The sequence below is a fragment of the Alosa sapidissima genome, chromosome 2, assembly GCF_018492685.1.
Source record: "Alosa sapidissima isolate fAloSap1 chromosome 2, fAloSap1.pri, whole genome shotgun sequence".
In the NCBI taxonomy this organism is placed as follows: domain Eukaryota; kingdom Metazoa; phylum Chordata; class Actinopteri; order Clupeiformes; family Clupeidae; genus Alosa; species Alosa sapidissima.
This window is the reverse complement of record NC_055958.1, coordinates 18037842-18060071: the sequence shown is the minus strand read 5'-3', so window position 1 is coordinate 18060071 and position 22230 is coordinate 18037842. Positions and strand designations below refer to the sequence as shown.

Genomic DNA, 22230 nt, shown 5'->3' with positions numbered 1-22230 from the left:
GCAAATGTTCAAAATGTTCAAAACTAATGCACAGCATATATATGCAACAGCAGTATTTGCACTGTCAACATTTTTTATTTATATAAAGTGTGGGTGAATTTAAACTGTATGGCTATGCTGTGGTTCCTGTAGGCTTTTTGCGTGCGGTGGGTTGGTGGGGGCCTCCATGTCCATTTTGCTTGGGGCCCCCAAATTCCTTGAAACGGCCCTGGTTTCAAAAGACTGATGCCAGCGATTCCACGGAATTGTAGGCTCACCGGGAAGTGCGAGGAAAAGAGGTGGAGGAGGAAGAGAAAATTCAGCCGTCCTCGTCGCCAAGTGTTGTGTATAAAAAGGACACTGGAGGAGAGGTTTATGCACGCAACTCACTTTACTTTCAACAAACCGAAACTGACAATTTCAGACAGAAACAGCTGCATACTCAACATGCAGCAAGGCGTTACCAAGCGAACACAGATACATGTAAGCGCGTCCTGAACGGACATAACAGTGATACCAGACTAATTTAACAGGTTTGCGTCTTTGCAACCTTGCGAGAGTACAAGGTCAGGTGTATTATCTTGGCTATGAACTGAAAGGAAGAAAATAGCCCCAAACATGGAGACACGTCGGGCTATCCTCACTTGAGAGAGAGAGCAGGCCTACAGCGCTTCTCACGTGGGTAAGAAGTACGTTGGGCCGTTCTACTGTTTATCGCGTGTGTGAACAATGGACAGGTAAAGAGTGAAGAGTTAAATGGTAATGTTATTGTTACAGTGCATGGAAATGCACTTTACTGTTCTTCCTAGGTATTTTATTCTTATTATAGTGCATGAAAATGCACTGTACTGTTCTTCCTAGGTTTCTTCTTCTTCTTCTTCTAACGCAATTAATGCGGCTTCAACCTTTTAACATAGAAACTTCATTCAAACTATGTTACGTAGGTTCTCAGGCTTTAAGCATACAGTCTCATTCTATTAAGACTACACATTCTGTTCAACTGTTTCCTCTGTCCACAACTGTTTCAAGTCCTTGCTACAATAATTCCTTATTAAATAATTTAACCATTTAAACTATCCACCTATTTAACTGTTCAGTCATTCCAACTATATTAAACCTCATCTACCGAGCAAATAATTTAACCATGTAAACTATCCACCTATTTAACTGTTCAGTCATTCAACTGTTCAGTCATTCCACTATATTAAACCTCATCTACCTAGCAAACAATTTAACCTTTTAAACTATCCACCTATTTAACTGTTCAGTCATTCCAACTATACTGTATTTAACCTCATCTACCTAGTTCAGTCATCCCAACTCTATTAAACCTCTTCTACCTAGCAAATAATTTAACCGTTTAAACTATCTGCCTATTTAACTCTTCAGTCATTCCAACTATATTAAACCTCATCTACCTGGCAACCAATATAGCAACCACCTCAAGTACCCAAGCAACAACCTAGCAACCATGCCAAATACCCTAGCAACAGCCAAGCAACCACTTCCACAGTTACAACCTAGCAACCAATATAGCAACCAATGAGTTTAACCTAGCAACCAGCATATCAACCACCACAACTAACTGAGCAACAGCCTAGCAACCACCTCAAATACCCTAGCAACAGCCTAGCAACCATGTCAAATACCATAGTAACAGCCTAGTAACCATGTCAAACACCCTAGCAACAGCATAGCAACCACTTCCACAGTTACAACCTAACAACCAACATAGCAACCAAGGAGTTTAACCTAGCAACCAGCATAGCAACCACCACAACTAACCTAGCAACAGCCTAGCAACCACCTCAAGTACCCTAGTAACCATATCAAATACCCTAGCAACAGCCTAGCAACCATTTCCATAGTTACAACCTAGCAACCAACATAGCATCCAGTGAGTTTAACCTAGCAACCAGCATAGCAACCACCACATCTAACCTAGCAACAGCCTAGCAACCACCTTAAGTACCCTAGCAACAGCCTAGCAACCATGTCAAATACCCTAGCAACAGCATAGCAACCATGTCAAATACCCTAGCAACAGCCTAGCAGCCACTTCCACAGTTACAACCTAGCAACCAATATAACAACCAATGAGTTTAACCTAGCAACCAGCATACCAACCACCACAACTACCCTAGCAACCACCATTACTACCCTAGCAACAGCCTAGGAACCACCTCAAGTACCCTAGCAACAGCCTAGCAACCATGTCAAATACCCTAGCAACAGCCTAGCAACCACCACAACTTCAACCTAGCAACCACCATAGCAACCAACAGGATTACTTAAGCAACCAGCATAGCATCCACTTAATTTGGCATAACAACCAACATATGTACCCTAGCAACACTATTGCAACTATATCTGCATTATTTGTTTTTACTCTGTATGATATTTTACATCATATTTTTTGCATGTTCATGCACTGTATTTCCTTCATGAAAAGCTTTTCTAGTTACAGTTTACAGTTACAGTTTAATCTGACTCCATTTAATTAATAATTTGTATCTTGAATCAGTTACAAAGTAACTAGTTCATCGGCTATGGCAGAGCATGGCATGGCATACTAAGAGAATTACAGATATGCGTCAATATCACTTCAGTTGAATGTAAAAGTAAACTCACATAGTCTACTGTAACAAAGTAAAGTAACAAAGTAGCAAACAGTAACAAAGGAAACTTAACCAACTCACAGAGGTAAACTTAACAAATTAACAAGTTAAGACTAACAGATACACCAGGTAAAACAGTATAACAGAGGGAGGGAGAGGGAGAGAGAGAGAGAGAGAGAGGAAGAGGGCGAGAGAGAGGGAGACAATGAGAGGGAGAGAAAGAGAGAGAGGCAGAAGAAAATGGCCCGAAGAGAAGAACCAAGATGGAAAAGAAGAGAGCGAGCTCCAAGAGCCATCCTAATTTAACCACAACACATTTGAATATTCAGGACTCTCCCAACTCGCTTGTAGATCATTGGTCACTTGGTGTGAAAGCATAGGTGTGAGGTTTACCTGTAGACTACAGTGTATTTCTTAGTCCACAACTATGCACAGATACATTAAATTATAATGAAACCATGATCAGATTGTTGCCCACATTACAAGTATTAACTAGAAAATGTAATTTCGAGGAAATTACCAGTGCATGAAAATATAAACATACTGTATATTAACATAAAATGCCAAACAAACTTTTATTTGGAAACAGTTGGCAGGAGTGATAACAACTGACAGTTGAAATGGCTGAACAGTTAAATAGTTGAGTAGTTTAAATAGTTAAATTATTTACAGTAATAGTGAATTATTGTAGTGAGGACATTTATTTTGAAACAGTTGTGGGCAGAGGAAATAGTAGTCTTAAGAGAGCCAGATTGTATGCTTAAAGCCTGAGACAGAGTATATAGTTTAAAAGTTGAATGTAGATAGTGTAATGGATGTTGATAGACAGAAAGTTGAATGGTAGGGATGTGACGCTCGAAGCTGACGTTTCGAAACACTGAACGCATATACTAGTCTGAAATTTCTAAGCACCAGCAGGGAGTCGAACACCGGCCGCTCCGGCCGAATGCAAGTGTGTTAACCACTGAACCACGTAGCTGTGGACGAAATCTTGCGTTCCATGTTGGCTATTTATATTCTTCGTCTGAAGCAGTTGTGCTTCACGGTCAAAATGTAATGTTAGCAAAACTGGCCACTAGATGTCACCATGGAGTTACGTGTGTCGGATTGTTTCGAAACCTCGACACATTCCGGCGCAATTGCTTCGAACGTTTCGTTGTTTCACAAAGCCTCATTCTGCCCATCCCTATTGAATGGATGTTGATAGGCAGATTGTTCAATGGATGTTGATGGATAGTTTAATGGGTGGATGAGTGAATGGTTTGAAGAGGATGAATGGATGGAATGTGCCTTATATCCTTGTAGAATGGAGAGACATAGAGAGAGTTGGCCTAGTTAAGCAGAAAGCAGTTGATACAGGTGCAATCAGTTTAACTGGCCCTTTGATGGGTCCTAATAGTGAGCAGCTGGAAGTTGATACAGGTGCAAATCAAGTTAATTAGTCCATTGTGATGTCATAGTGCTAATGCAAAGTCTAAAAAATAAGCTTGTTTTTTATTAATATCTCAAAAAGTATAAAGTTTACAAAAGTGAAAAATACATTCCCCACGTGTCCTTTTCAAGACCTACGTTACAAAGTTTGAACGAAGTTTCTACGTTAAACGGTTAAAGCTGAATTAGACGCAGACATTTGGTGGGAAGAAGAAGAAGAAGAAGAAGAAGAAGAAGACTTCGGATAACAGAACAGTGCATTTTCATGCACTGTAATTCAAGACCAAACATGAATGCATTATTCTAACAACACACATTTACAGAGATAGACAGTGATTTCAGAGGTAACCAGTACAGTATGATAATTAGTTTGGCCTGGCCCTCTGTGGGGTAAGGCATTTCCTTTGTGGGGGTTTGTATGTGACAGACTTCTGTAGCTTTGTTCTGAAATATTGGCCTTGCAACTGCAAAAGGCATTCTTTAGCCCTTAAAGGACCAGTATGTAGGAAATAATGGAAAATAAACCATTGTGTAATGCAACCATTCCAAACCATATGTCGTCAGAGAGTAAGGAAACACGATGAATTGAAGTAATGGCTTATTTGACAACATTACTATAACCCGTAAAACCCTGTGAAACCAGTGAAAAAAATGAGTTACGGGGCGGAATCTCTTGGAATTTTCGTTTATGTTTTGAACGATTAATTCTAGAATAGCATATTAATAATGGGCTGGCACGTCCCCCTATTTGGGTTGCCAAATTAGCAAAGGCCAACTGTCAACAGCTGTCAGTTGTAGTCATGAACAGTAACCAACGAGAAGCAGGCAAATTTCCAAAATTAAAACAAGAAACCATTTAAGTGGACATCGGAGGAGCTTCCTGAGATGGCGACGTCTTCGTTAAACGAAGAATATAAAGTCTGGCGCAGAGCTGGCCGTATTTCTCCACGACAGGTAGCCTAGGCTAAACTTCATCTGCATCGCTAGTGTAACACTTAGCTAAATATGTTACGTTGGTTAGAGAGGTATTTTTTGTTTTCACTGTTTCCGTGTAGCTGGGTCATGGTTGGAGAAACGTTTAAGCAGCTGCAGGTCATATAACGTTAACTAAGTCTGCATTACATCTGGCAACCCAGAAGTGGCTCGCGTCTAGTTAGTCTTGAGAACGTTCACCAGCAGGGCCGTTTTCAAGCAAAACGGACATAGCATACCCAAGCAAAATGGACATAGAGCCCCCCCCCCCCCCCCCCCCCCCATATACATTTTAAGTTCACCCACACTTTATATAAATAAAAAAATGTTGACAGTGCAAATACTGCTGTTGCATATATATACTGTGCATTAGTTTTGAACATTTTGAACATTTGCAAAAACACCACCGTACCATAAAATCCAATGTCAGCTTCTTCCTCATGAATGGAGGATGAAGTTGACGGTGTACCTGGGAAAATAATTGAAAAAAAAATCTAAAATGACCTGTGAAGTACGTTTGACCATTTCACTGTTGGCATATTGGAAAAGGTCATTAACAGCTCAGCTCAGTGAGAGAAATTCACTCTACCTTGATCAGTGGAGGTATCCTTAGGAAGAGCCTGAGGGCTGAGAAATTTAAGCAAAGCACTTTGAGGGAGAAAGAAACGATATGTTAGCATTTCCATATTTTGATATTTAGAAGGGATGCAGCTGCTTTCACAACTACCAATGCTTACTGTAAAAACATCCCAAGCTAATGTTATACATTGACCTAGGCCTACTTGTAGCTTAACATAGCATTCAAGCATTCTGCTGTTTGAGAATTAGACAGACGCACCTGATGCTTTAAAGACAGTAAACAGCTGGCGTGCATGAATACTTCTAGACATGAATGTTCTAGTCTGCTTTGATGCACGGAATTTATTGTGTGGTTTTCCTAACCCCCATTTGGTAAATAGATCATCACGGTCGAATAGTTAGTATAGCAGAGAAGCTATCCCACTTTCATCAAAACCTATTACAAAGCTATAGCAATGTTATGTCATTAAATACGATAAACAGTGATTCTGGAACAGATCTGCGTCTTCCTTATCCCGTTAATAAACATATTACAGTATAATGCGCTAACTGTTCTAGTTTGTTACAAGCATGGGCCGTCAGGCAGGTAGTTAACATAAACATTTTTTGCTAGGCTAGCCTTCCTGCTGCGACATTACACCATTTGTACAAGACAAGTAGAGCTATTTTATCCAGTGTAATTTATCACTTACCACTATCTTGTTTTTTCTTGTCACCCTCTTCCTTTCTCTTCTTTCTTTTCTGGCTTCCGGACGCATAACTCCGCTTCATTATGACTGCCGAGGTTTTATATTTTCGCGGCAGCAGAGATCACAAACCTGGCTGGCTGGTTGCTGTCAGCGACTACTGAGAGGGGCCCCCTTGAGGGGGATCCCGGTATTGCCGGGAACAGTGTCGTTGCACTTTACTGCATTGACTATCAAAGGGGCGCTCACAGTTTGTCGTTGCATTTTATTCTTAACCAGTCATAGTCTTGGGGCCCCTGGCCAGCTCGGGGCCCCAAGCAATTGCTTGGTTTGCTTGCCTTCTAGTGACGGGCCTGTTCACCAGTGTTTTGATTCTGGACTACAGAACGTTCGGTAACAATCCTACAAATCGCTCCTTTAAAGGTGTAGGTTTTTGAACATTCTAAGTTCCGCAACAATTGAAGGTTCTAAAATTCTATGTTGAATTCATTGAACCCAGATATTCTTTAGAACGTTCATTTCCCAACATTCCCATCACACCGGTGTGACGGTACTCCTTTAAGGGTTAAAAATGCAATGGATTTAGTCAAAAGGCTGGTTCTCTAGCTATCTCTTAACCAGTGGTAGTTAGTGTGCTTATGAGCTGGCCTTAGGGACTGCTCGAGCATCAAGCCATTCTCTTGAGGCTGTGCTCTAAGCTCTAATCAATTGACTTGTTTTCACACTAGTCAAGCAAGAAGAAACCTGTGTATCATACTACAGTACTGTAGGTCACAGTGATTGCTGATTCAAGTGCAGATTCTAGTGATTGCCCATTCAAGTTCAGCGGGTCGACTTCATTCACATGTTGGACCCTATTGTTAAATTACCACTTGAAACCTGGGTTTCACTTCATGTGTTAATGGGGCTTAGGCCTATATGTATTTGTGCCAATACATTACATGTCATTATGCCATCGTCTCTTAATTTCTTTTTGCAATTGGCAAAGTAATCATCAGAGGTAAAAAGCATCCTTTACTCTAGTTCATCCAGCCATCAAAATAACTGATAGTTTCTCAGCTTTCGGCGCAGAATGCATACAGGTAATCCTTTAAGTTTAGACAACCGTGCACCACCATTCTCTCAGAATGATTGCTGAATTATTGATGTTATAAATGACCTAATCTTGGCAGAGATTTAACACAGACGACCAGACACATTTGTTAAAGGGTGTTAAAGTTTCATGAGTGTAGCCACTGGTAACCTTGACCTCCTGTCACCTTCTTGTTTTGAGAGCATGATAGATGATCTGTAAAGCTGAAGCAAGTTTGCAGTGGGTGGTGGGAAGATTTCAGTAGGCTGTAACATGGAAGAGTGCCTCTCTGCTATGTCTGAACTATGAAGAAATGTGGTAAACACATTCTGTGCTGAATGCAATTCATTGTTAGCCCATGCCTGAGTCCAGTGTCATGCTTGTGTACTGCCCCCCCCCATTCTCACCCCAATCCCTTACTGTACAAGACCTGTAGCATGTATGGTTTGATTTGTCCAGAGGGTAGCTGCAGGACAGTGGTGTCATTTGTCGGAGGGTGGTTTCAGGATCTGTGCACCATGACCAGAGATGTATCCTGAGAGATGTTTCCTTACTGAGGCTATATGGACCAGCTAGTGAGCTTGTGTGGGCTGACTCTCTGTGTAGCCTTTAGATAATTTGGCTCAGTTCAAGGGAAATTGACATCTTATCTTTGTGTATTAAGGGGTTGTAGCTTCGAAGGAACAATTTAATTATGGCACTCATTTTCATTTAAAAAAAAAAAAAAACATGTTTTCTTTTTTTTTCTCTAGCGAAGCAATGACCTGTTAAATTTTGAATATTTATCCAATTATCTGAAACATAAACTTTTAAGAGAAACATTACTATGTTTCTCTTAAGTCGTTATGATATTGTGGGTCTATTTCTGTAAAGCAGAGAAAGTGTGATTAGCTCGCTCAGGAGGGCTGTGGATCTGTGATGACTTTCAAAAGCACTGTGGGTAATGTGATTTCATGTTCATGGTCTATTTGTGGGGGGTGAGGAGCTCCATTCTTTTCACTTTTTAATTAAGCTCTCGGATGTGCCAGCACTAACCAAGCAAGCTACACCACGCTCAGCATTCAGGCACCAGGCACATTTACACAAAGGAACCCCAAACTTCCAGTGTTGGCCAAAATCACTAATATAGCCCATAGTTGGTATCATTTTCCCCCACTACATACTCATCCACTGCAAAACCACTTGAAACCACGGGACCTTCGAGCAGTTCATCGTGGGGATGATGAATCCCTACTGTCTCGGGTTGGCTTACACACATCGCTCGGCTTCTTTTAATGAGGCAACAGAAGCCTCCTCATCAATCTGATTGTAGCCCTGCCTGAGGTGAACGGCAGCACTCTGACCACAGGGGGAGGAAGGAGCCGTCAGCGCTTTGATTCAAGATCAGAACGAGAGCGAGAGTTGCAGTAATACGAGTGCCAGAGATATTGCTCTGGTCGGAGGACACACTCATCAAGGGAATCTATATTTAACGGTCCATATTCCCTTTCAGCTAAATGAGAAGAAGGACAGCGAGGAACAAGACAAGGCCGGCGAGAGAAAGTTTGCTGATCGAAATTTTTCTAGTTGTCATGCAGCTGCGTGAGCGATGAAATAGGGGCCCTCACATACATTTTGCACTCTTGTTTTAATACCCATCAACAGCTTTCTGTTTCTCTGGAACAGGAGAGGGAGAAAAAGCCTTAGTGCTTTTATGACAGTTCAGTGATCATAATAACAGCCTTTTTGTTTATTTTATTTTTTTTAAAAGACAGCAAAAAGTGCCTTACAGCACAACAAATATACCATCAGTGAAGCTTTTAGACATGACATAATGCATTAGATCAATAAAAAAAATGTTCATCATCATCATGGCTCTCAAATCCATGTTGAAGTGTGGTCTTGGTGGAATGAGGTGTAAATGCACCTTTCTATTCCAGGAATCGAGCGAGTGAATTAGCATAAAAGGCCTGTGTTTAGGCTTTGTTGCTGAGGTGGCGCTACCATGAAAGCCATCCAATAAACACTTTCAGAGACAAATGTCTCCACTAATAACCCACAGACCAGATCTTGATGGAGAGCTTTTGCTTCAGCCCACATGGACTTAAGCATGTGGAACAGTGACAACAATCAGTGATGGCTGTTTTGTAAGCCTCTGAAGACTGATCATATAAGTACATGTTAGGCTTAAAACATAGACCGGTTGGGCTGTTTATCAACAAATTCGTCATCTAACATTTTTTTCCACACTGGGTTGACACATAGGAGCTTACATTACAGCATGGATGTTCTGCCCTCTTCCATCCCTTAGTAACAGTGATGACGGTGTACATTGCAAGACAAGCAACAGTACTAATGGAGGCAGTTTGTCCATATGGAGGTGTTGTCCAGAAGAGCTATGGATTGCAAGCCTGTCATTATGGAAACACTCTGACTTACAAATGATGACATGCTCTTACTTGCACATGATTGGTGGAATCACTGCCTTTGCTTACCCTTGCACATCACTACGATGAAATATAAAAAATCCTGTCACTCTAACAAGCAAAGCCAGGGGAATATGCACTCAATCTTGGGCTTAGCTAATATCACAGACGTTGGCTTGGTAATGGATGGAATCATTTCTTTTTAATAATGTGCAGTGGCTTGCAAAAGTATTCAATACCATGTTTGCATACAGTAAGTATTGAACCCCTATGCTTAATACTTGGAAAAAAACCACTTTAGTATAATAACAACCAAAATGTATTTGATGTGAGGCAATACATTACATAGAGTCTTTTGATCAGGGTCGTTTTAGAATATTCCCTTTACTGTTTTTGTCTCCAGTGTTGCTATATAGCTTATTGCCTGAGGTAATTATCCTACTAGTGTGCAAAACCTTCAAGCCTTCATTTTTTACAACTGATTACAACAGGCTTTAGATATGTGTAAAATTGATCTATCTCTGTTCATTATCCCTTTAATTCTAAAAGGTTTCCAAGTTCCCAAAGTTGAGAAATATCCCCACAGAATGATGTTACTACTGGTGTTTCTTGAGTCTTTGTCAGTGGTGGATTTACAGTACATGTAGGCGCAGTGCTTTGAGGATTGGCCAAAAAGCTTCATTTAAGTGTCATGTGACCACCATCCTCTGACACTGGGTTTGGTGGTCAGCCTTTTTTATACAGCATCTGGGTGGGGTGATGCAATTTCCACTTTATTTGTGTGGGTCCAGTGCTGCTCAATTGAACCAAAGAAGTCACTTGGAATATATTCCTGTAGTTTTAGGAATATATTCAGTATTTTACTTATTATCAGTTGAGTCACTCTGTCTCTTTAGTCTTCCTTTCTTCTGTTATTTCACAACTTGGCAGATGACTGTTGGATGGAGTGATTTTTATGTCCAGCAGAGAGAGATTATTTCTTTAATTATTAATTGGTAGCATCTAATCATAATACTTTATGATCAAATAAGTGACACCTCTGTACAATATGTCAAGTCAAATCAGGTTTATTTATAAAGCACTTTAAAAACAACAACATTTGACCCTCACAGAATCAAAAGAGTATATATATACCAAAGTGCTTTACTAGCAAATGACCAGGACCTGACAGACCACACAGCAATGATCAGACAATTCAACTACATATTTACAACAATATACAACAATTTATAACTATATCTATATATTTTTATTTGTGGATAATTTGTCATCAGGAACTAAAAATCACTGGGGGCTAAATACAAATGTGATCGGGCAAATATGTTTAGCATATTTTTAAATGTGAAAATGGTGATGAATTTCAAGGGGGTTGAGTACTTTTGCAACCCACTGTAGCCTACTGTGGGTTAGCAGCCTGTTGGAATAGCTAGAATTGATCAGCTTTCATAAACCAGATGCTTGTGTTATCATAGTTTTTGTTTTATTTGCTGCTGCATGTCATTTTACCAATGCATTTTCTACTATGCAGACCCCAGACTGCAGAATGTTTTGACATGATGCCACTGGAAGGTTAATGTAATCTCTGAAAATTTGTTTTGATTTTAAATTTGTTAAGAATTTGACGGAGATTAGCTGTGTGTGCATGGCTAATTTTGTAAGCCTGAAATGCAGAGGCAGGTTTTAAAAGAATAAAAGACAATCTGTTCATTTGAAATAAAAGCCATGGGCCTCCTCCATTAGTAGATGTAAACTGTAGAAACATACGTGTGTGTGTGTGTGTGTGTGTGTGTGTGTGTGTGTGTGTGTGAGAAATCCATTCAACACGCCTCACCCCCGCCAGACCACCAACAGGCCCAGATATCCAGACGCCAGATGGGGAATCAATACCGATGTTCTCAATTACAGGAACACAGAGAGGCCAAAATGATGCACTTTAACGAGTTACTTAAGCCAGAAAACACAGGTCAGACACAAACAGTTGGAGACAGAGAGAGAGAGATGTATTTATAGTAGCGCTGTTATGACCTGTGGGTGTGGAACACCTCATCATCATTCATTAAACCCTAAGTGCTAAAGGGCTGTGCCAAGGGCTCAGTGTTGAATGTTATGTTTCAGCTGTTCAGATATCTTGTCCTCCTCCTCGTGCGTTATCCTGACCAGACACACTAAGCAGCGCTGCTAGCACAGTAGGGGACGAGTCTAGATTCATGGACCCTAACAGCAGTGATTTGTCTGGGTGTGAGATGGATACTTTCTGTGTCCTGTGCCCCTGTTTTCTTCTCAGTGGCGTCCATAATTGTTTGCATCCTGTAGGAGTTGTTGGAGAAGAATACAGCTTGAAAATGGAATATTTGGTCTCAGCATTTAATGTCATCTATTCAATCATGCATTCAGATGTGCCATTCAATGTGACAACATAAAAGATGTGAAAACACTGCTGTTTCATTTTGAAATTTGAAAGGAGTAATGTATCTCTGGGTATAAAGCATAGCAATTACAAATGATTATGACAAATGGCATTGACATGCAGAAAATGAATGGCTGTTAGCTCCTTTCCACATAAGAGAAATTGGCTTATTTGACATGGCTGTAATTTCTGTCTTCACCTTAAAATCACAGGTTTCTTTGTTTGGATGAGGATGTATGGTGAAAAACAGCAGTGTGCGGTATTCACGTGGGACATCTGTGGATTCAGCTGTAGGTAAGCCAACCCCAAGTGTTTACAAGGAAACTGTTATTTTTAAATTGTGGTTGATTGATAGATTCATTAAATGGACACAAAAGACACCAAGGGATGACATACTAAAGTGAGAATCCTTATTTCCATCATGGTCCCTGATGTCAACAAGACAGGAGAGGAACAAAGAGGCATAAACAAGTAATATCCTGCCTTAGTATTGTTGCTAAGTTACCAATGCATCCCAGTAGCATTACATAGCAGTAAAAACCAATACAATAACCCAGTCTGACACTATTAGCCTAGCTCAGTATAATTCACAGGAAGTTGGTTACACATCAGTTAGCCTTTTCTCTAACTCTGGGGCAGACGGCAAATAAGCCATTTTCCCAAAAGGTTAGCGTCTTCCTATGATATCATCATGAAGCATAATAATAAGTATTTTACACCCAACATGAATAAATATGCCATCAAAGTTTGATCCATTTAACCAGACCAAAGAACGGCCGTCGGTCTGCTCTTCTGTGATCTCCCAAAGGCATTAGTGACACATGTTAATCTTTACTTTGGCCTGTTGAGAACAGATTTAATATGACAGCACTTGTCAACGGATGTCAAGACAATGCACAACTATTAGTATCGCATGATACACTGATTGCATGGTAACATGATATGGGTGAATACTATTGTGTCAATCAAGTGACACTGTGCAGACAGCCGTGTGACTGTTATTATGTCCGCTCTCATTTCTGTGCACATCACCTCAGGAAAATATGGGAAATGATAAAATCACACGGTTTTGTTTGTATTTTACTGTGATTTTCATCAAACTGTCTGTTTATCCCTGCTGGGACTTGAATAGATAGCAAGTCTCAAATGACTGAATCCTTAGCAGTCTAACATCCACAACCAGTCTGTTTTCATAGGCGAACATGACTGCGCATACTGGTAGGCTTCAAACACATCCAGGCTTTGTGGCTTTGCTCGGGACATCCATGGGCTTTGCACTCCTCTAGCTCTGGTTGAGGAAGTAGGGTCAGCTCTGCCTCCGAGGAGATGAGTGGAATTGGGGTTCGGGGAAGAAGGATGTTTAAAGGGCCAAGCGGAGAGAGGCCTCCCAGCTTTAGCGAAAGAGTGATTCATGGGGCTGTGTGCTGTATTAGTGTCACTTATGAGTTATACAGAACAATTTGCCTTGCGAGCTGCTCATATGAGCTCAAAATGGCTGCCCTATTAATCCACCCCCCACACACCTGCAGCAGCTCTGATAACCGCATCTCCACCGTCCCCTCCCCTCATGAATGCGAGCCCGAGAAGGCGGGTGTGCAAAGTTTGTTTGTGTTTTGTTTGTGCCTCCAAAGTATTTCTGTGGGAGTGGGTTAATGCCTGTGTGTCTCCTGTGTGTGTTTGTGCGTAATATGTGAGCGTTTCAGCATGTGTGTTTGAGGCTTTGATTGAGTGATTTGTTCCCAAATCCCCCACTTCCTCCCTTGGGTCAGTGAGTGACAGATGAGTTTAATCTAAGGGGCTGGCCCAAGCACTGAATATTGATGAGGGCAGAGGACTTGTTAACCTTTTCGAAAGTGCTGGAAGAGGAGGCCGTGCTTGTCGGAAAGTGTTTGGGGAAATGTGGTGCTTAGGCATGCATTTGTGTTCGGTTTTGTGGATGTGTTGATGCATTTCTACCAAGGTCAGTAGGTCAAATTGGTTTGTGTGGTTTTCAGTGTCTTGCGTGAAATTAGTAATTTTGCATGTTAACAAGTGTCATTATAAATAATCTATCATAGTTTTTTTTTCCTACCCAAAGGGATGCATTCATCATGTAAACATGTTGGACATGCACTGTCACTCCTGTCACTCCTGTAACGCCCACTAACATTGACAAGGTCATGAGCACCTGTAAGCTTCTCCTCAGTGGCAGATCCTGTGTAATGTGAATAAATATCAGCACAGATCTGTCTTGTGCATTAGGTAGCAATCAAGGTGATCCTTATTTAAATAGACAACTTAATCTAGGAATCACTCATGTCAAACAACGATAATGAATCCTAACAGAATTATTATAAGGAAGCTCCACAAGGATGCACAAGATATAGAGTTTGTGGCTCAGAGAGTTAGGGCACCTGAATGTTTCAAAATGCTGTTGGCTTTAACCAGTAAATACCCAACTAAGAGTAACCATCATGCTAATCAAACACCTTTTCCCCTTTCTTTTTAGTAGAGCAGCATTAGGGTGGTCCTTATCAAGTCCATTTTTTGTTTTGCAAAATGTTAGTGTCTTAACCCTTTTGTTCCTTATTTGTTGTTTTTTGTTCCTTAGTTTCCTTTTTTTTGCAAAATGTTAGTGTCTTAACCTCTTAACTGTTTCTTTTAACTTCAAAATTAGAAATATGCAAACATTTTGACAAAAAATATATTTAGAGGTAGCTCAATCATGTGGAAGATTGTCTATGTTAAGCTGTGCTGCGTTATTGTGATATGCAAGTAATATTAAAAGTTGCTGCAAATGAACTACGGTACATTTTATTGAAATCAGAGCAACACTGACATGACAACAATGACAACAATCTCAAAAAAAGCACAAAGTTTTCAACAATCCCTCATTTCTGATGCTCAGTAGCCAGTGTTGACTTTTTGCAGTCTGGATAGATCCGTCAGTGATCTTCCATTCTAATAGATGGCAGATTTGATCCAACTAATTCTAGTATGGTGGAACCAATCAAATAAACCAGGAAAGGTAAATCTGCTAAACCGGGTCATGGATGGATTAATTTGGATTTAGTTTCTACAATAAGTAAACTGATATATGTATGTAAAATATGTATCTAAAATACATATTCAGGAATATATGGTGCATTAGATGCTTTTATGGAGATTGTTTTGGAATGTTACTAGCCAGTTACAATACCAATTCAAATGATCTGTTTTTATGAAAATCATCAAACAGAAAATCATCTGAAAGTTTAAAGCTATTGAGCTACCAGTAATTATTATGTTACTGCCATAAAAATTGGCATACTGTATTTTCTTATATAAAGGGCAAGAGCATGACAATTAAAAATAAGGACCACCCTAAGCAGCCTGTTGCTTTGTTTGAGATTTTGTTTTTGATGGTAAATAGGATTGGTTGTTGATTAGCCGCCAAAGGAATTGCCCTAACTGTAGCACTAGAAATTTAACATTCTCCAGTGCATATCTGAAATGGAATCCTTCTCTGTTCTGTTCTGCATGAACTCCAGACTGCCCTTGGCTTAACTGTTGTTCATACTTATTCATCGGACTCGTCTTTCACTTTGAGCTTCTGCAACAGGTTTCAAAGGCAGTGCCACAGCAGGATTAATTATTATAGCCCCTTTTTTATTTGATTCTTGCCAACAAAGTCTCTGTTCAAGGTTTTGACCTGATTCACCATAGCTCTAAAGATTTATGTAAATGCCAGGCCTTCTCATTTAGAAAGAAACAGCTCATAAAATATGATTCATGTTTTGCTCTCTGTCAGTGTTTGCCAAACCTCTCAACCCTTTACTTCCTCCTCTACCTCCCTGTTCCTCCTCCCTCCCCTATGTCACTCATCTCTTTATAAACAAGACCTTTACATGAGATTCTAAGAGGCGATTGTCAGTAACGAAAGCTGAGGCACTGTTTAATAATGTAGGTCGGGACCTCGTCTGTTATTAGAAAGCCTGTGATTGGTTATTATGCCCAGTGGAGGAAATGTCAAGTTCCGCGCCATTCGGCGGGGTGCATGACCCTGGTTATTAGCAGCTGCTGCTCCAGTTCAGCACAAATGTCAGCCGTCGGGGAAAAGCCCGGCGACACGGGGGGCTGGCGGCCACGGCCGAGAGGGTGCGAGGAAGGGCCGGGGGAGGCGGGGAGTGTCGCGAAAGGACGCGTCGCATCTGACCCATGGTAATGAGAGGTTCTGCATGAGTGGCAGCCGACGCGGGTTCGCGGCGTGGTGACTTTTCCTGGGTGACGGACCCCTCGGCCCTGGTCATGAATAGCCTTTTGTGACGCGTGCGCCGCTCAATCTCCTAATGGTGGTGGTGGGGCTGGGCACTGGCTAACGCAAAGTGAAGATGGGGGGGGGGGGGGGGGGGGGGGGGTGGCAAATAACACAGGAGCACTGGAGCGCCCAGGGCACAGCCATAAACACCACATTCTGAATAATTACCACCCTGGCTGATGTGCTAGTGCTCTTGCTGTATGCCTCATTACCATAATTGAATTTGCACGGTATGCTGTGTGTAACACAAGTGCCTTTATGTGGGAGAATGAAAGGGGGGCCACTCTGAAAGAATTGTTTCGTTCTCTTAGAATGGAGCGATTGAAATAATTACTTTGTGTTGCGCTAAGGAGTCGTTTGAGTGAATCCATGTGGCTCATGGTTTGTGAGCCCAAGGCTCATGGACACCCCTTTTTGTCCGGCGTGTGTGGATTTATTACTTAAGTCTAATCTCTTTGATGGATAGCTGATGTGCGGTAGATGCAGAGATTGTAATTTGTGGGCTAGTCATGGCTGGAATGAGTCAGTGTGTGTTTGCGCGTGCAAGGAGGTCATTCTGTGTGAGTTAGTGTGTGGTTGTGCATGCACAAGTTAGACCACATTTGGATATAACAAAGACTGTATGCTTATGTATGAATGATTTTTGCTTCGGTGTGCATGCATGTTTCATATCTGTCCAAACACAGGCTTATTTGCTTCTGCTTTTTGTGAATGGGAGTCACACGGGTGATGAGAAATTAACGGTGTGTGCATCTGTGAAGAGAGGTTAATAATACATTTGCCTACAGGAGCATCTGGAGCTCAGGCACAGGCTTTCCTCACCTCAGTCGACGCCAACACAATATTCAGCTCTTCCCTCAGACGTGTTTATGGACTCGTCAGCACAAAGCACTGCTGGATAAAAAGCAAAAAAAAAAAAAAAAACCTTACTCGTCGTCTGCATGGTGATTTTAGCAAGTAGTGACTGAGCGTTGAATCAAGGCATTCAATTCTTATTCAAAAGAAATATTTAAATATTGTATTGTCTTGTTGTCTGTCAAAGCACTTGAAGTCACCATGGAATGACTGGTACATGGGGTGGGGGCTTATACAACAATCACGTCCGGGTGAGAGGCCCACCTATGGTAAGTGTGGGATCAGAGGAGCATCAGTCTCGGAGTTGTTGTTTAACAGCTGGGCTTATGAAAGGCTATGGGAAGGTCCCCTTTAGATGCAGGTTAAACGACCCTCGTGACGTCTATGCAGGAGTTACTGTTGGTGTCACACAGCAGTGTGGCAGTGTGTGAGTGGAGCTGAGCGAACCCTTTGAGTCTGGTCTTTTTTATTCTTGCCTTGCAGACAGAACATTCTGTAGAGACAGGCTTTCCAGTCCCCAGGCTCCAGAGCTACATCCTTGGAGTTCACCTGGGAAAAGGAAAAACAAGCACGTCGTGCCTCCTCTCCATGCACTCTGGGGACAGACCACTTCCAGTCACAGCAACACCCTCGAGAGGAACACATGATGCCTCTAGCTTCCTTTTTTTAATAAAATGCCACTAATTGTGTTTCGCTGAAGTGGAGCTGAACTCGTCACATGTAGAAATATAACTAAAATATTTTAGATTCCATTATTCAACACAAGTGTAACACAACACCTCAGTTAAATAGCCATGCTTAATAAGGTTTGTTCTTATGTGAAATGGAAAATTAACAGTTTATATTTATTATAAGCTATTAGAAATACTTGCCCCACAGTAATTAATGAGATTCAAATATTTGTTCAATGCTTAAATTCTATTTGATGGTGGACATGTTTCTTGTTGCCATGGAGGAAACCAGCCTTGCACAGATTTCTGGTGTGATCTGCCAACTTCAGACACTATTTTTTTCTGCTGCTTTTTGTTGGTGGGGGAGGGGGGTGTCTTAAGCATCCTAAATGTGTTCTGTGTTTGATTCAAATCAGATAGCTACCTGTAGGTCATAGTTGTTCTTCTTTAGAAACTCTGTTCTTTGGTTCATCGTTATGCTGGAATATTCTTCTTCTGTCAAGTTCCTGGAGACTGGGAGTTATCTTGTCAGCCAGTGTTTTGGTATACACAAGCAGTCATGGTGCCATCTATAAATGTAATCTCCCCAACACCTTTTGCATTCGCAGAACATCACACTCCCATCTATGATAGCTTCAGCGAAAGTTCTACTAGGAAGACTCGTAGTGTAACTTACTCCTCCCATGCTTACACGGAGCCAATCTTAGCTTTGCCTACTTTCGGGAAAGCCCTGCAATCTGATCATTCACTCATTCAATCAGTGCTAGCCTATAGGAATTCAGTGGGCTCTTTAAATACGTACCACCTAACACTGCTTCTGCTTCTCAGTATGCTGACTCTGACGTCCTAGCTCAGGCTTCCGCGTGGACCTGGGCTCTCTGCATTTTTACATTCGCCCCTTCTGCCCTCAGTGGCGTTACTTATTACAATCCTACCGCGCTCGTTTGCTGCGCTGTTCAGACCTGTGCGTCCTTCAGTCAGGGCCACTGCATGTCGCTTCATCGCTAATCTCTGCATATCGGAGCCAGTCACGCTCACGCTGTTGCAGCCTTCAATTCACGATAACCTACTGCCGGGTCGCCGTCCTCGCGCAACTCTGTTGCAGGCCCATGTCGTTTTCGGCAACAATTTCTCAAGCTTCAGCGTCTGGTTGGTAAGGTTATCGTGCTCTCTCTTCCCAAGCTCCTCGAGCTGGGCTACACTCTACCCACAGTCATGCAACCTGCTTGCCAACGATATTCGGCGGGCAGCAAACAAACTGACTTGTCTGACACGGTTTAACTTTCACTTAAGCCTCCTTACATAATTCCTGCTGATTTTATAATCCTTGCGATTTGTGCTGTAAATTCCTGGCCTGCACCACGCTGCCGTTGAACCCAACCCTGTATTAAGACCTGTTTAATTGATGTTCTACACTCACTGTGGTTATCTCGATGTCTACCTTGGTTGAGCGTCGTCAAACCAGTTGTCTTTTTGTGTAGCCTCTTAATTTGCCTCGCTGCTCGTTGGGCTGCATAGGCTTTAGGCTAGGCTATTCGTCTGCTGGACCTTCGGTTCAGGTATCACTCCTTGTGCATGGCTGCGGGAAGCCAGTTCTTCGTTGCATTCATTTAATCATCTGGGATTGCGTCCCATACCTTCTGGTAGGAAGTCTACACGGCCTTCCTCGGGTGATTTTCTGCATGCACTTGCCGTTGCTCAAACTACTCTCAGCTACCGCTGATCTGTCATCTCCCAGGTATGCCGTGACGTCCCCGACGTTCTCAGCTATCTGGGTTCTCAATTTTGGGGGGTCTTACACCAAAGCTCGAACCAAAATGACGGCACGCCGGCCCATGGTCATCAATTGCCAGTATGTCACACAAGCTATTATCTAGGCAATAATAGGTGTTTTCTTTTCAATGCCCGTATTATGTCAGTGTTCATGAGCTGACACCACAGTGTGGGCTCATGCCCACATGGTTGAGCTTTTAATTAAGAAGCTGTGTCATTTGTGTATGTAACACATCCTTCTAGCGTCTTTTGTATGTTTAAAATGTATTTTCTGATTCCGTATTGGGTTCTTAGGAATTCTATGGCAGGCCTCACTTTGCTCACTGCCCACCAGTGGGTCGCTTCAGCACTCCATATATTGGTGTTAATGGTTACCGGCTGTTCATGATTATGTCGGCAATTTTACATTTAGCTAGTTGTGGTTTAAGTGGTGGCCTATGCTGGAAGTTCGTTGATCACGACTACCAACGTAGCCGTTGGCTGGTTGTTTTACCGATGACGATGCTACATGTCGCCTGTAACCACTCCTTCCTTCTCGCAGGTCAAACGGAGCGGTCCATCATCACTGGCAGACTCAAGTCTCCTTCAGGCCAACGCCGCGCCCTTCATGCACTCTCTTTAGACACAACGGGTCTCTGCGTGTCTGTGATTTCAGCCCATCTAGTCACGCCATCAGTCACATTGATTGCTGACTCGAATTGCCGTTTTAGCAGGATCCTCTGCATAATGTGTACTCTAATTTCCATTCTCCTATTTTGCCTTGGCTGTTTTGTTTTGGCAGATATGCTCACCCGAAGTGATCGCGCCAGGGAGGACGTGCAAGTTCCTTTTACATTCTCCTCCCAATCTTTAATTTGCTAACCCCTGCAGGTGCATCATGCCTCCCCTCTTCCGTTGAGGGGGATGCAGTTCGTCAATGGAGAAGCAGTTCCACATATCACACTAACATCTACTTTCTTACAGGGATGGCCGTGCCGGTTCACGGAATCACGCAATCGCGTGGATCATGTTTCCAGTTCATACTGGAGGGGGTCATCCCTCAGTCTTCACAAATCTCCCGAAGGCCAGCGCTTTCGAGGATATCTCCTCTTGTAGCACGGCTTAAAACTAGCCTTCCTAATCCCAGCACTTATCACCTGTCTAGAACTAACACTTGTCTGTGTAAAGCACACTGATGCACTTTTCGTTATTGCGCTCTACCTTCTAAATTGTTTTCAATTGCACTGGCATTGTGGGAGAATTGTTTTAGCTTTAACCTGTTTGCTGTCACGTTGGTCTAGGTTGCCCTAGATGCTGGTTGCCCAGCTCACTGTCCAGGTTGCCTTGGTCGCCGGTTGCCCGGCTCATGACGCTCGTCTAGGTTGCCCAGTCGGTCCAGGTGGCCCTGGATGCCGGTCGCCCGGCCATCATGTCTGTCTAGGTTGCCCTGGACGCTGGTTGCCCAGCTCATGGTTCAGGATACCGCTATACGGTCAATGTTAACTGCCTGATCCCGGACTTCGACGCAATTGGATGACACTACGTCTGTCGTCTGTTTAGATCGCCTCTGGCCCGTTATACCAGCTACACAGATATTGGTTCCCCGCGATGCAAGGGGCAAAAGTTACGTGCATCATACTCCTTGCCAGACTTGAGTCTCTCCCTGAGCAAACGCTTCCGTGAGAACTCTGGATTCCCAGGGTACATTCTCAGTCGCTTTGATTAAAAATGTCCTGGCCACATGGAATGTCACGTGAATGCACACCCCTCCACTCACTCAGGGGCCAGTGCTGGCGCATGACTAATATAATTTCTGCATCCAGTTGGGCGATATGTATTGCTTATTCTCTCCTCATTGCTACCTTTACTCATTGTCTCTCCAGCAGCCAGTTCTAAACTGTCCTATCCTGCCACAGTGGTGCAGCTGGTATAGCGAGCTCGCGTTAAGTCATTCTCAGAGCTCCTTTGCACTCTGAGATGCATAAGCACCATGGTGGTGCCCCAGCACTCATCTGTTCGTTGTCTCGTCATATTTCAGTTACATATGTTCTTCCTCCTGTCACATACAGGCATGAATTGTCCTGAAGTCCTTTGTCTACCTCGCAAGGTCATGCTTCCCTCGCATTACTGATTCTGCTCATCTTATTTTGGGGGGCTTTCCAAGAGCAGGTGCTAAGGCGTAGCACACGCATCCATCTTGGCTTGGGTCTGCAGCTCAATGCATTCATCTCACTCTAGCCGCTGCAGGTGAGCTATCGAACCAGAACACACATCTGGCTTCACAAGCACTAGTCTTCTACAAAACTAGTCATAATGCTTGTCTATCCTAAATATTAAACCACATGACTTCGACGTAAATATACTCAAGCACCCATATCAACTAACTCATCGCTCCGGTCCCAAGCATCTGCAACTACAAGCTCTATTCCCCTGCATTGATCCTGAGTACATTATGTTTAACCTTTTAACCCTAACCATGTTTTGCTTCCCTGGTCCCCGTTCACTACCTTAAACTACGGCTCACACT

The 22230-nt window shown here is 42.4% G+C and overlaps 1 long non-coding RNA gene across 1 annotated transcript; it reads left to right on the top strand.

Annotated features, from left to right (window-relative positions):
- The first annotated feature begins 395 nt into the window (after positions 1–395).
- On the top strand, positions 396–17934 carry LOC121699983. The gene is made up of 3 exons (XR_006027093.1): positions 396–462; positions 12362–12443; positions 17764–17934. It is a non-coding gene; the product is annotated as an uncharacterized LOC121699983 (long non-coding RNA).
- The last annotated feature ends 4296 nt before the right edge of the window (positions 17935–22230 follow it).